Source organism: Solanum verrucosum, unplaced genomic scaffold (assembly GCF_900185275.1).
Source record: "Solanum verrucosum unplaced genomic scaffold, falcon-dt-bn FXZP01000160.1, whole genome shotgun sequence".
NCBI lineage: Eukaryota > Viridiplantae > Streptophyta > Magnoliopsida > Solanales > Solanaceae > Solanum > Solanum verrucosum.
In genome coordinates, this window is record NW_026020443.1 from 433,768 (window position 1) to 448,236 (window position 14,469).

The 14,469-nt window shown below is 40.2% G+C and overlaps 1 pseudogene; it reads left to right on the forward strand.

Moving 5' to 3' along the window:
- The first annotated feature begins 329 nt into the window (after nt 1–329).
- On the forward strand, nt 330–1,502 carry LOC125808558 (putative F-box protein At3g16210; annotated as a pseudogene).
- Nucleotides 1,503–14,469: the final 12,967 nt, after the last annotated feature.

Genomic DNA, 14,469 nt, shown 5'->3' on the forward strand with positions numbered 1-14,469 from the left:
AGTGTAATTTTTTTCAAACGTATTTTAAGTAAAATTATATTTTTTTAGTTTCTGAAAATCAATTTCTGTTAATCTCAAAAGCGATGGTTTTCTAGTTGGCAAAACTGACAGAACAAAAATCTATGCAAAACAAGTTTCTACTTGCTACCAGAAACACGTGATATAATGTGCATTAATTTCTTGATGAACATGAAATTACAATATTGTCCTTGTGATGAAGAAAATTAGTTGACGAAAATGAGCTTAAATACTCCTTATGGAATAAGAAAGAACACAAACTCACAACACTAACCACAATAAATCAGTTACTTAATCCAAAGATCTTCAAAATGCCTAATGATATCACCTATAACATTCTTCTAAAACTTAATGTCAAATCGCTTTTACGATTCAAATGCGTTTGCAAATCATGGTGCTCTTTAATTGAAGATCCCTAATTCATCAAGCATCACTACGATATGTCTAAAAAGGATGTGAATCGTCATAAATTCTTCTTGACTGGTGGTGAATGGGAAAACAGGGACGACTATTTCTACTCTGTAGACCCTCCACTTCAACATGATTCTGCTACCTCTCTTATCGAGTCTCCGATTCCAGGGATCAATCATTTGAGTAGCGTAAGTTTTGTTAGTTCTTCTAATAATGGTATAATTCTTATGGTTTTCCCTTATGATTTGATCATTTTGTGGAACCCGGTCATCAGGGAATTAAGAAGAATTCCAAGCTCAATCTCTAAAATGAAAAAGTAAGAGAGAAAGCGGTTTCCTGCTATTTATGGTTTGGGCTATGTTTCATCTATTGATGAATATAAAATAGTTAGAGTGGGGGAAAAAGATAACTCAAATGGTCATTTTGAGATCGATCTCTTTTCGACGAGAGATAACTTGTGCAAATTGATTGGCAAGTTTCCTCCGTATAACTTTTTCCGTGAAGGAGATATTGTTAGCATAGATGGTATTGTTTATATGATAGTGATGGCAGATTTATCTAAAAGTATGAATGAATCTACTATATTAAGTTTTTGCTTGGAGAAGGAACAATTTGAAGAAGTATTATTTCCAGATCGGATTCTAAGGTTCCAAAATCCAATTTTGCATGTTTTAGAAGAAAATCTTTGTTTGACTAGAATGCACAATTTAGCAAGTCGTGATTTTGAAGTTTGGCATATGAAAAAAGATGGATCAATGAGCACCACATGGAGTAAGATCTTGACGATTCCATCGATGTATTATGGACGTTGCTTGAGGCGCGTGAAATTAATGAAAATTAATGAATACATAATTTTTCTAAGATATAAAGGTGATTTCGAGGTCTACAATACAAATGGAGAGAGAAGCAAAATAATTGAAGTTCCTGAGATTGATTCATTGTTTTACTACATCAATTGGATTGTACCGTATGTAGAAAGTTTGTTTTCTCCTAAACAGAGTCAGATTCAAAATTTTAAGAAGATTGATGCATCAATACCAGAAAAGAAGAGGAATGTAATCTTGAAAGAATAATTCAAACTTAGTTAAAACGCAAGGAGGGACATAAGAGATGCTCATAATCTTGTTGAATTTGGCTAGTTAACTTTTGTTTATTAATCATTTCATGTATTTTTGCCTTTTATAATCGCATGATCAAATGATCTTGTATTGTTTTAACTTTCTTTTTCTTTGTTGTTTCTCTAAATTAAATTTGACAAGTCTTAATGCAGATATTTCAAGATATACTTTTCAATTTTCGCATGTTAGATCAGTCAATTTTTTTTACAAAATATTTTCTTTTTAGGAATACAAGTTTCATAAAAATAGAAAAAATAATTATCCCAAATAGAAGTAGAGAAATAAATTTTATAAAGAACATTCTATATATGATTATGTCAAATTCACCATCTAACACCTCAGTCTGTAGTCACCCTATTCCCACTACCCCACATGGCCACACCCTTCTCTGCCCACACCCACCTCCCATAATGAGTATTTGTCTTGATCATATATAAATACTTTTCAAATAACTAATATTTCTAGCTTACATACCGAATACAAAAAATATGCAATAAATCTACTTATTTTTTTTGAAAAACTTTTTTTCATGAAAAATGAATTTTCCTATATACCGAACACACGCTAGATCCTTCATGGGAAAACTTGATAAGTGTTTTTCTAAAAGAGTTCAATACTTTGCACCTATTCATAGTATTTGGGATAATTATCCGTGCAACTTCTTGGCGCCCAGGTAGGCTAGGTTTTATTAATCGAGTAGTTATAAATTTGTTAATCACTGCGTAGTATGTTGGAACTTGACGGTAGAATTTATGCGTAGGCTTTCGTGCACCAACAAAATAAAATGTAGATTATGCATATATTCCTAAGTATTATATCAGACGTACACCGTAGGAGAATGCCCTATCTCATGAACTAGAGTTGGGGATGGTTGTGATTTCTTATTTGGTGTGATGTATGTTGACTGGTGACTGTATGATATGCATGCGTATAAGCAAAGTGTAACAGTAGTAACGAACCTAATGAATTGATTATGAATAATGCATGACAGGAACTTGATTACTTGACTATATGATGTGAGTATTGTACGTCATGAATGTGATTGTACTAGTGTTGTGATGCATTGGATCGGGTGTCACGTACCAACACACTAACTTGCATTGGATCAAGTGCTACGTTCCGGCACACTAACGTGGATCGGGTGCCATGTTTCGGTGCATTCATGGGATCAGGTGTCACATCAGGCACACTAAATTAGATCGGGTACCATGTACCAGTACACTAACAGTTTGGGTATGGGTTCAATTAGATAACCATTGACTTGTCATCTATGTGTATTATTGAGAATGTGGAATTGTACATTGAATCCTGAAATGATAATGGGTTGCGCATTATGTATATGCATATGTGTGGGTTGCAATGTAATAAGTTAATTGGAGATATTTGTTTGGGTAATGAATCGTGAATGGTAGAGTCCCAAATCGGGTTGTGGAATGGTAATGGGGGAACTAAGGGTTCTGGTGCTATCCTTGTTAATTAGAATGTGGTCATGGGTATTATTGTTGAGGTTTGGGGTGGTGTTTAGTGATAGTGTTTTATAGTTGGATCTTTCCCCGCGAAGGGGTAGTAATATAAATGGATAGTAGGCCTCGATAGGTGTAGTATGAGGTAATAAGTGAAGTGGAGACGGGAATGAAGTAAGGGCGTGTTGTGAGTATTGACCGGGTTGGTAGTAGTATATTCAGATTTTCCTTAAGGGATAGAATGATTAGGTATGATTACAAACGGATCGAGTGAGGGGTCAGAGTCCAGTGTACTTGTGGGATTTAAGTATCTGGACATGGTAAAGATAGAAAACTATAAAAGTGGAGGAATGAACACTCTTATTGCAGTTTCGCCAGTTGATTTCTCATATTATGCGGTAGGTATTCGAGTTGACCGATGAAGCCTACCAGTACGTGTGGTTGTACTGATACCACTCTTGCTATGCATTTTGGCATAGTCTGGTTCCAGGATCAGTGGTGTTTCATAGGTGAAGGCGAGGGCAATCTCCAGCAACTTCTATTTTTCCTTCCGCATGGTGGGAGCTGTGTCTTTTCGTTATTATGTTTACTTTGTACTTTTAGTATCTCTTGTACCTGTTTAGACTAGATTATTGAGGGTGTTAATTACTTTACAAGTCTTACCTTAAGTTGTTTTAAACTCTTATTTTATAAAAATCTTAGGAATGTTAATCGTTCTTCCTTTTTCTTGGTCTTCCACATGCTTTAAAAATGGTTGAAAATTGAGGATTCTCCTACTTAGGTGTTAGAGTAGGTGCCCGCATGACTCGAGTAACATCTCGCAATTTGAAGTAACTAGGAAGAAGCTAATAATTGGAAATAGTCATTTTTGGAAAGAATGGAAATCTGAAAATTTGTTTAAGTTAAGAAAAATTGAGTTTTGGTCAACTTCAAATGGCCATAACTCCTAGCTCAGGATGATTTAGGTGTACTTCTAGATATGGTTGGAAAGTTCTTGGAATGATCTTTCCAACGCTGTAGAGTTTGAACGATTCCGAGTTCATATGAGTAAGTCATGACCTTCGGAAGTTGGGTTGTCCGAATAAGGAAAGTCCAATCCGGATTTTGGAAGGGTAGTTTGGTCTTTTCCTTACCCAACTTAATTAATTCATTTTTAGGAGTTTAATTGGGATAAAGTATGATTTTAGTCAGTTTTAGAAAAGTGAATTTCACACTAGAGATAGGAGAAAGGAGAAAAGAGGAGAACGTTCAAGATTCATCGAGATTAGCTTGTGGATTTCGTCGGGGGTGATCCCTACAAGGTATGTGAAATCACATAGCATTGGGTCCATTCACCCATGCGCCAATCATGTTTAATTCAGCGATTTTCGTCCTAAAATAGTTAGAATTTGATGTTCTTGAGTTGTGTTCTTGAATTGTTTTTATTCTTGAAGTTACATGTGATTGATGGGTTTTCTTGAGACGTTTTAGCGATGTTAAGAGTTTTTTTGAGTTAGATTCTAGTGTACATGTGTTGGGTATTTAAATCTAAGAAAGTATTGAGAAAAGGAATCAATTTAAAATGATTTAGGATAAAAAAAATGAGTCGAAAAACTCGTCAGACGAACCTGGGGAGGGCCAGGCGCGTCGCGCCCCCATAGAACCAGGAGGATAAGGTGGCGTGCCAGTAGTGCACAAGATTTGAGCCCCAGTAAGTTGGGGCTGGCGCAGCGCGCCCGGGATGCTCCCAAATCGTCGTTTTTCACCAGTTTTCATCGTTTAGCCTATTTAAGTCCTTCTAAAGTGTACTAACACTTCCTATTGATTCTAACTACTCTAAATGACTTCTAAACATCTAGAAATAACATGAATTATAACCTTGAATCTAGAAATTCAAATTTAAGGAAAGTTAAGAGCCAAGTCTAGGAAGTTCTTAGAGTCTTTTCAAGAAGTCTTTTGCAAAAGCTTGTAACTTTGTTTAAAGACTTAAAGTTCAAGTTGAGTAAAGAGTAAAGAGTAAAGAGTAAAGCTTGAAGTTCATTTCTTCAAAAGTATATGGGGACTATGCATTCCCAAAGGGTTTAAAATGTTTTCACATTTAAACAAGAAAGGAAACATCGATTTTCAAAGAACATTCGGGTAAGTTTTCAGAAAAGAGTAATCGCTTTCTAAATGAAGCAAGAGGGGAAACTTTGATTTCTAAGATAGCCTTTGAGCTATGTTTTTGAGAACTAATCTCAAATCACAGAAGAAGTATGTTCTTAAACATAAGAGCTAATATTATATTTTTGGGAGTAGTATTGAGCACCAATATGGGTTGATCCAGTTGAGCACTCAGAGTCAATTGGTGAGTCTCATTGCTTTTCGGAGGATCCCTTTGGGTTATGCTTTGTTTTATTGTTGCTTATTTCATTTGTTAGGATGATTAGGGGTCTTGTCCCGACATCCCCCAGAGTTTAGAGGCTTCATAGACAGAGTTAGTGATGTTAGTTCATGAGGCTTTACTTTTACTTTTCAGTTAAGTTGAGACTTGAGTTAGCACTTTGGCAGTGAATGTTATTATAATACATTCTAAGTTACAGTTTGAGCAGTTCAGTTTACTTGTTTTAAAGGTATTTTTCTTGAGTAAAGTCTTCCGCTGAGTAAGAAAGCCAGGCCAAGGGTTCGCTTGGGGCCATCAATGGTTCTCGAGTGCCGACCACATCCAGGGTGTAGGCTCGGGGTGTGACAACTCGGTGGGTTAGGACGTGACAACTTGGTATCAGAGCCTAGGTTACCAGTCTCTCAGTACAAAAGCAAATGTAGAGTAGATTCCTGCGGATTGGTGTGTGGACGTCCACATCTAATTTTCAGGAAGCTATGAAGCATTCTAGGGAGTCATTTAATTTCTTCTCTCATTTCGTGCGATTTGTCTCTTATGGTATGAGCTGAGTCCAATTGATATCTCCCAATTTCAATTTGTATCTCAAAAAAGGAAACCGAACGTCGTAGTCCCGGTTGACGGGGACCCAAGGAAGGTAATTGGAACTGAGAAGCTTTCAATTGGTATATGGCTTTAAAGGCTGAATAAATACATGGATGATCAGCATTGGTCATCTATGGGACGAACTAACTAATAATTGGGACTTGTTTGTGAGTTGTAACTTGAAACTATAAATGTGTTCTTTTCTTATTGTCGGAATTAACTGTTGGTGTGACAAATGTGTTTTCTTGAATGCTATGATATGGTTACGTTCTCAATAAGTGTTTGTTTGAACTTTGGTATATGTAGCATGCTAGACTAAATATTCAAAATTGTGTGAGTTGTTATTGCTTTAGTTTCGTGAACTTGTTGTTGGAAATAAAATTCATGACTAAGCTCGGTGCAAAGATTAGCTAATATACGATGTGGTTAATAAAATGAAATTTGGACGTGCCTTGCGACTAACTATAACTCTTAGTGTATAGGCATATTCGAGGGATGTGCGTGTTGGTGGAATTGAATAAATAAGGATAGATTCTGGAATATGTACCTTGGGGTTGACCCGGAGTAAATAATAACCATCATAGCTAAGGGAATTATCCTAAAAACCCTGGTCATAACCTGGGATTCAAGGGAGAACTTTAGAAACGAGAAAAAACCTCAGAAAATTTTAGCCTATTTATTGTTTCCATTTGTACCGCTGGGCGAAACTATTTCCACCAGAGCGAGCCCGCCAAGGCAGAAATTTTCCTGCCAGAGCGGGACAAGGGGAGACAGAATCTCAGCCTTGTCTCCTATGTTTTTCTCAAGTCACCCAAATAGAACCGAATCGTGTATAAGTTAATCCCCACAACCTAAGTTAGTGCTCATCAATCGAATATAGGTTATAAACTTAGCATTTAAATATTGGTTGTAATAGACAGCAAAAACTAGCATCCATGTGCGTACAAAAAGTATAAGGAAAGGCGAAAAGATAAAATAAAGTGTTGTTCATTACATGCCAGCAAGGGTGAAAACTAAATCAGGACCCCTGAGACTAGGAGGTGTCATCATCAGAGTGTAGATCCTCCAGGGGTACTATGTCTTTCACGGTCTCATCCATGAAAGTAAAATGCTGGAAATCTCTTCTCTCGACTCGGGGAACCTTCTGTCTGAGGGCAACGCAAGTGAAGATGATCCACACGACCTTTTATATCCTGACCATCCATCGATCTCTCTCCATACCCTTCCTCTTCTCCTAAAGCTGCTCACGGTAGAACATCTCGACCTCAAGAGCAGTGATGGGTGGAACTAGGTGGTGTTAGCAAAGAAGCGTCCAAACCTCCTCCGAATGGCCTCTAGAACCTCCTCTACTTGTGCACTTGAAAGTGGGGGCTGAGACCGGGTAGGATGAGTGTCGTCGCTTGCACCGTCATCCCCTCCCTCATCGTCCGCCTCTGCAGCCGCCTGACTGCTGCTGGCCCTATCTATCCTCTTCCTCTTGTTCCTGGAAGTAAAACCCTGCCTAACTAAAAGAGGGTGAAGGGGGGATCCATTGGAAGTACCTTGTCCGTGTCCAAGAGTGGCACCCTCGTCCTCTTGCACAGTGCAATCACCAACCCTAGCAGGAAGAATGCCTTCTTGTTTCCCCCGTAGAACACCTTCCACTCAGAGATGATCTGCGCACCCACGTTCAACACGATCCCCTATATAACACATGCCACCACTAGTGCCCGTGGAAAGGTCACGTCGGTGCGGTTGCCCAATGGGCGGATCCTCCTGGTGACCAAGTGTTGCCACCTCTTAGCATCCGTTGACTAGACTGTGTTGGTGATGTCCTCGGTGGTAGGCTAGTAAACCCTGTCCCGGCACACAGGCTCTACTATCGTATCCCTCAACCAGCCCAAGTACATCTCCTACAGTTTGTCCTTGTACTCCGTGTTTGGGACCTAGGGCATCTCGAGTACATCATTAATGGAGGAAGCATTAAGGGGAATGTCCACTCCTCGGATGCGAATGGCGGGGTGGGAATTGATACGCTCAAATTACACCTCCCTAAAGAAATATAAGCGATCGTTGTCAAATAAAGTACTCAACTAGTAGGTTGGGGTTGATCCCACGAGGAATATGGTTTAGACTTAAACTTAACTTATGATTATATTTGTTTAGTCAACGTATTTTTGAGACAAGTACTAAAAAGGGGAAGGGGGGGAGTTTGTGAAACAAATGCTTGATTGTAGTTAAGTAACAAGTGAGCAGGATTCAAACTTTGTTGTTATCAATGAGAGAAAATAACTAGGGTGCACGTGTTCCCCATAAGCTCATAACGCGGTAATCCTAGTAATAGTAATAATTTCCTAGTGTATTACATGCAAAGTGATAAGTTATGTATCTCTAATTCCTTGGTCGGCAACTAGAGAATTTCACCCCGCACTTTGGTCTGGCTACGTGTGTATAATTTACTAACCCTTACCTTTACCTCATATTAGACATCACATCAATGTATGGCTTAGTTTTCACCCTCTCACCAATTGACATTAGACTATTAGATAGTATCACACTAAATCTATGTTGATAAGTCTTTTCTTATTAACTACCTCTTTGGTCCGACAAGTAGCAACAAGGCGAGTTCTAACGTTTGCAACCGTTAAAAAAACTTCTAAACGAAAGAATTATCAATGCATGCAATAACACTATTCAAGAATTACTTAGTTACTATTCATACTTTGTTAATCGCTCATGGTTCCCACAACCCTAGTTGTGGATTTAGTTACCCATAATAGCAAAAACACAATTCATATTTTTAGATGAAGAAATCATGAACTTACGTAATGAGTAGAAGAAACCCGAAATTTTCAATTGAAATTCAAAGTTGAAATCTTCAAAACAAACTTAGGAAATCAAGAATTTCTAGAATTGCAAGTTAATCTCCAAAGCCAAAAAATAGAACTAAAGTAATTGTGTCTAACCCCCAAAAATGAGGTTTACAAGCCCTATATATAGGAAAACAAATCCCAACTAAAAAGAAAATGAAATAAGGAAATAATGTTTCTGGACGCGATTTTGATCTACGACACTGACCTACGGTCGGTAGGTCCCTTCCGTGGTTTAGGACTTAGTCAAATTTCCAACAATCAAAATCTCCAACACTCAGTCACAATCGACGGATCAGCAGGACGGACCGTGGTTCGATCCACGGTCCGTGGATCCTCCTCCGTAGCTCCATACTTAGACTTTTCGAAATCAGGAACGCCCTCTCTGAATTATTTGATGGAACTACAGGACGGCCCGTATGTCGACCTACGGTCCATCATTTGTAACCGTGGTTCTACACTTGGTCAAGAATTCCCTGATTTTCCTTCAAGCCATGCCTATCCATCTACGCCTACTACCTACGGGGTGTGACTGGACCTACGGTCCATAGGTCATGTTCGTAGATGGCCTTTTCTGCACATTCTTCAATTGTATCTCTCAACTTCCACGTCTGAACTTATTTCCTGCAAACATGATAAAAACACATTAATACCAATACAAAATGGCCCTAGACACACACAAATCTTAAGTGAAATGTATTAAAAATATCGTAAACTCACGGTATATCAACACCCTCTACTTAAGTTCGTTGTTTGTCCTCAAGCAACGCACTAATACTCTAAACGACACTTGTATAGAAGCAGACATTCAAGTACAAGCAATCACATGGCTTTCTATCCCGACTCCCTTTTCGAGTGCAAATCTTTTCTCTTAGACTCAACAAACTAACTCATGCGGATCAAGATATGACAAAAAGATCGATCAATCGATTCACAACATACATTATTTCACTATCACCAAGGTACCAACTTTCCGACAATGTAACTAGTGCCCTTACTTCAAACGAAATTCCTTTTTCACACAATGAATATGATTTTAAGTACAAGGATTCATTGAACACTCACGCTCAAAAGTAACTTGAAGTACAAGTAGTGCTTAATGCCATAGGCTTGCCCTTATTTTCACTACCTAGACTCCCCAAACTAGTTGCTATGATTACTATAGGACTTTTCTTAGCTTGTAACGTAAGCTCAGGGTCAGGTGGGGTACATTTGGGTACTTTTTAGTGACTTTTCGCCCTCCTTGACATTACATTGGCTTTTTACCTCTTCGTTGACCTATTTTTGGCAACTTTTGGTCTTAATTTCTTTCCCTTCACTCTTTTCAACCAAGGATGCAACTTTTGACTTTTTGACTCTTATTATCTTTTTCTTTTTCTTTTATTTCTTTCAACACTTTTCGTTTTCTTCTTTTTCACAAAATCACATCCTCTTTCATACTTTTTCTCTTTTCAACATTAAACTCTTTTCATACCCTTTTTTCATTTGGTTTTCTTTTTCATAGTCACCCTCAACTAATGCATTTTGTGTTAGTTGAGGTGCACAATGTCCGATGTTGGACTAGGGCCAAGATCAAGGAAACTTTTGAGCTTAGCCACCCTCAACTTAGGCTTTTGGCCTAAGTCAAGGTGCATATGTCCAAGTAGGGATCGGGGCCAAGACAATGTTTTTAAGGGACGGTGAGTTAGGTGAATCGAAAGAATTTGTCAATTTTAGGCTCAAATATTTGGATAAAAAAGGAACAAAGCTACCATTTAGTTAGATCATTTTACGCTTAAGTGGACTAATTTGAACAATGGCCTAGCCTAGATTATCCTAGCAGGACCAACGGGGAAAGTTCTAGATTGGCACAAAACTGTCTGAACAATCAACTATTCTCACACACTCTTGGCACATAGTTTCATTATCAGATTACCCAGTTCAAGTTTTAGCTTAAGTCATGAGATCAAATTGGTTCTTTATCATGTCATACTCAGAGCCGACACATTCAACTCATTCTAGCCTACAAATTAGCACATATCACAAATTTTGGACGGGTATCATTTTTCATTCTTAATTATGCCATCATGCTTCATTCTTTCTCATGCTTCTACACATACAATCCTAACACATGCCGGTTCAACATAAATTAAAACAGTCTCTTGGGGAAAAAGAACACAGGCAAGAAAACCCCAAGAGAGGATTATGAATTGGGTTACTCAGACTTCACCCTATCACTCACAATTTATTTACCCCACCCCCAACAAAATATAGTGCAATTGTCCCCAATGCACAAAAATTAAAGAGAAAGGATTGGGTGAAGCAAACGTGTGGCGCATAGCGCCGAAGACCTATCAACAAACGGGTGGGTCCGGTTTCCCAGAGCCTGTTGGATCAACACTGGGTCACCATAAGTAGTGCCTACATCACTAATCATTACACCCTCAGTGGTGCCCATATCACCTATCACAACACCCTCAGTAGTGCTATTGGTCGCTCGCACCACACCATCAGTGGTGCTCACACTACTCGAGGCACCAATGCTAACCTCCTTAAGCCACTGCTGGCGCTGCTCCTCATCAACTAAAGATGCCTTACTTTTCTCTTCAAACTGTTGTCGCTCCCTCTTGAGAGCTTTTCCGGCCTCAGTATCATTAGACGCTCGACTGGAGCGGAGACGCTTCCCAACATGACGGGAAGAAGTAGGAGGCTGCATCTCATCCCCGAATAGGGCATCAAACACCGTATCATCGGCCGATGCAGTGGGGGACGACTCGGGCTCAGTCTCTGGAGGGGCTAAGAGGTTGTCAATATCAGCCCGGAGACTAGCTAGCTCCTTCCGAAAAGCATATACATCTGTGGTGGGGGCTGGTTGATCTAAGACCCACAGCTCCGAAGCATCAAGACGCTGGTGTACCGCCTGAACCTTTCGGTCCATCATCTGCTCCATCCGCTGCTCCACCCTAGTCGAGGAATCCTCTATCGCGCGCCGCATCCAAGGCCTAATGTGCTCAAGTAGGGTGGCCATCTGGGCCTCTAATTTCTAAAATCGAGCTAAAGGGACGATTGCAGAGCCTAAAGAATTAGTTGCTCTGGAGGAACTAGGGGCCTGACTAGCGGTCGGAGAATAAAAAGCCGGAGCATCCTCAGTGGGGACTGGAGGTGTAGGTTCATCAACTTGTATTTGCTCCACATCGATCACTAAATCTGCTCCCAGTGGAAACACCTCAACCTGCTGCTCTCAGCGTGGTGCAGCCACATTGGCCTCATCTCTAATAAGACTGATATCCAAGGTCTTGGTCGCCTGGACCAGTTCGTCACAATGCCACACCGGCACTATAGAGTCCCTGCAGAACTGAAAGATGAGGCAAGGAAAAGGGTAAGTGGTGGAGACCTTGAAGACCCTCTCGTGAATCTCCGCAATGAGCATGCAAGCAAAATCATCTCGAACCCAGCCACTAAGGTTGCAACCATAATTGCTCGGTCCCAAGTGAGTACATTATCTGCCTGCATGGGAGAAACCCGATTATGTACTAACAACCAGAAGAACTTGGCCACAAAATTGAGAGTGGCTTTCTTGATACTCAAGCTAGGGGTGGTGACCCAATTCGACGCGCTCTCCATCTGTAGCAATGTAACGGGCTAACCAGCGCAACATGGACTCTGTCTGCTCAACATTCTTTTGAAATTGCCCCGCTCCTCACGATGTTCCATCTATAGTCAAATTCGGCCGTGTTGAGTGCCTATGTGCGGGCTGGATCGTAGAGAAATTGGCGGATGGTGTTCTCAGATTTATCCATAGAGAACCCCCGTACTAGTGTCGAAATGAGTGGAGGCTGTGTGGTGGGCTTGACCCTTCTGTCAATAGAACCTTGGAGGGTAGCTGTGCAGGAAACATAGAACTCCCTCACAATCTCCTCACTATAAAACCCCGGGCTTCAGCCATCCACTCGCACCTGTGTTTCTTGAAGTGCTCTTAAATAGCGTGTGCAAAGTGTAAGTTGCCCGTAAGAACCCCGACGCTCCTCAGATACTAAACGAGCTGGTCTCTCCTTCTCAGTGATTATCATGGCATCCCGGTATATCTGTCATTGACCATCTATGCACCACCTGTTTGGCTCCTCCGTATCTGGAGAGGGCTCGTTGCTAGGTGGTACGGGAATGTCCCCCGTACTAGTGGCCTCATCAGATGAGGATGTCCTCCTATGTGAACTAGAGCTAGGTGCGGAGCTGAAAGTAGACCCAAAAGAAGAATTGGAAGCAGAGGCAGACTTTGAGCCGAAAGCAGAACCAGCCGGTGATCCGATCAGTGTATCCTTCTCATCAGACTGGGAGGCAGTGACTTCGTTGGAAACCACCTGGTTGGACTGATTTCGAGTAGTGCGGGTGCTGTAGGGGATGTCCTGGTGGCAGGTGGGACATAGGCAGGATCCTTTTCCGCATCAGTATATTCGTCAATAAGCCCAAAAGTCGACGCCACGAATTTGGTGTTGCCCTTTTTTTTGTAGGTCACTGGTTTCTTAGGAGCCATAGTACATGTGGATGCTTAATTAGTACCAAAATACACCTCATAACACACTTGAAACAATTTTAGAACTAAGAATGAACCAAAACAAAAAAACAAAACAAAAATTAGACAGTTGCTTTAGTGGCCACCTACGGTGGGTACCTACAGTCCATAGGTTGACCTATGGTCCGTGGATCCCTTCCGTAGGTCAAAAGTCCCAAAAATTTAGGCTCTGATGGGAACCACGAATTTGCAGAATGGTCTGTAGGTTGACTTATATATCGTAGTCCATTTCCATGGTTCCACACTTAGTAGATTTTCTATGTGCAACAGACCACGGACTTGATCTACGTTCCGTAGATTGACCTACAGTTCGTAGACGAGGTCTGGTGGATCAGATATGTGCCAGGTATCAAACATGCCTCATTTTAAAACCATTTTTCAACAATTTCAACCATCAACCTACGTTTAATCATGCATTTCAACATAATTTATGATAGTTTGTCATTCCTAGGGTTCCAATTACAGATTATTTCACATTTATTGCATATAACACTAGGAACCCTAAGTCGAACTTTCATTTTGACTATTTTCCTCGGGGTTAATTTATTACAATGACAACACACTCACATTCTATCATCCCAAGAGTGTTTCTAACACACAATTCATGAAGAATACACAAAGTATCACACCCAAGGTCAAGATCCACTTCATGACTTTCAAAAACAACAATGAATCGAAATTCACAGTTAAAGGGAAGTTGGTTACCTTTCAAGCAAAGGAAGTGGGTGATTGTGTGCTGCTCTTAGACTCTAACAACTTCTTACTAGCCTTAGACACCGAACCCAGACACTGTAAACTCTGAAAAATGGGGAATGTGGGAATTTGGGAGAGAGGAAATTGATTTGGGAATTTAGGGAAATGGAAAATGAGTGATTTGTGGGGTTTGGGAGTAATATGGAGTGATTTGGGAGAGGAATCGGTTAAAAACGGTTGGGAGGAAAATTTGAATGTGGGGGATGAATATAAAAATGAAGGGTTATGTTTAAAAACTGTTCGGGTCGGGTCAGGCAAACCCTAGGTTTGGACCCACGAAACCTCGTCGACGAGTCGTGGGTTGACCTACAGACTGTAGGTTGGGTCCGTAGGTCACTCAACACTTAGAAAAATTATAGGACTT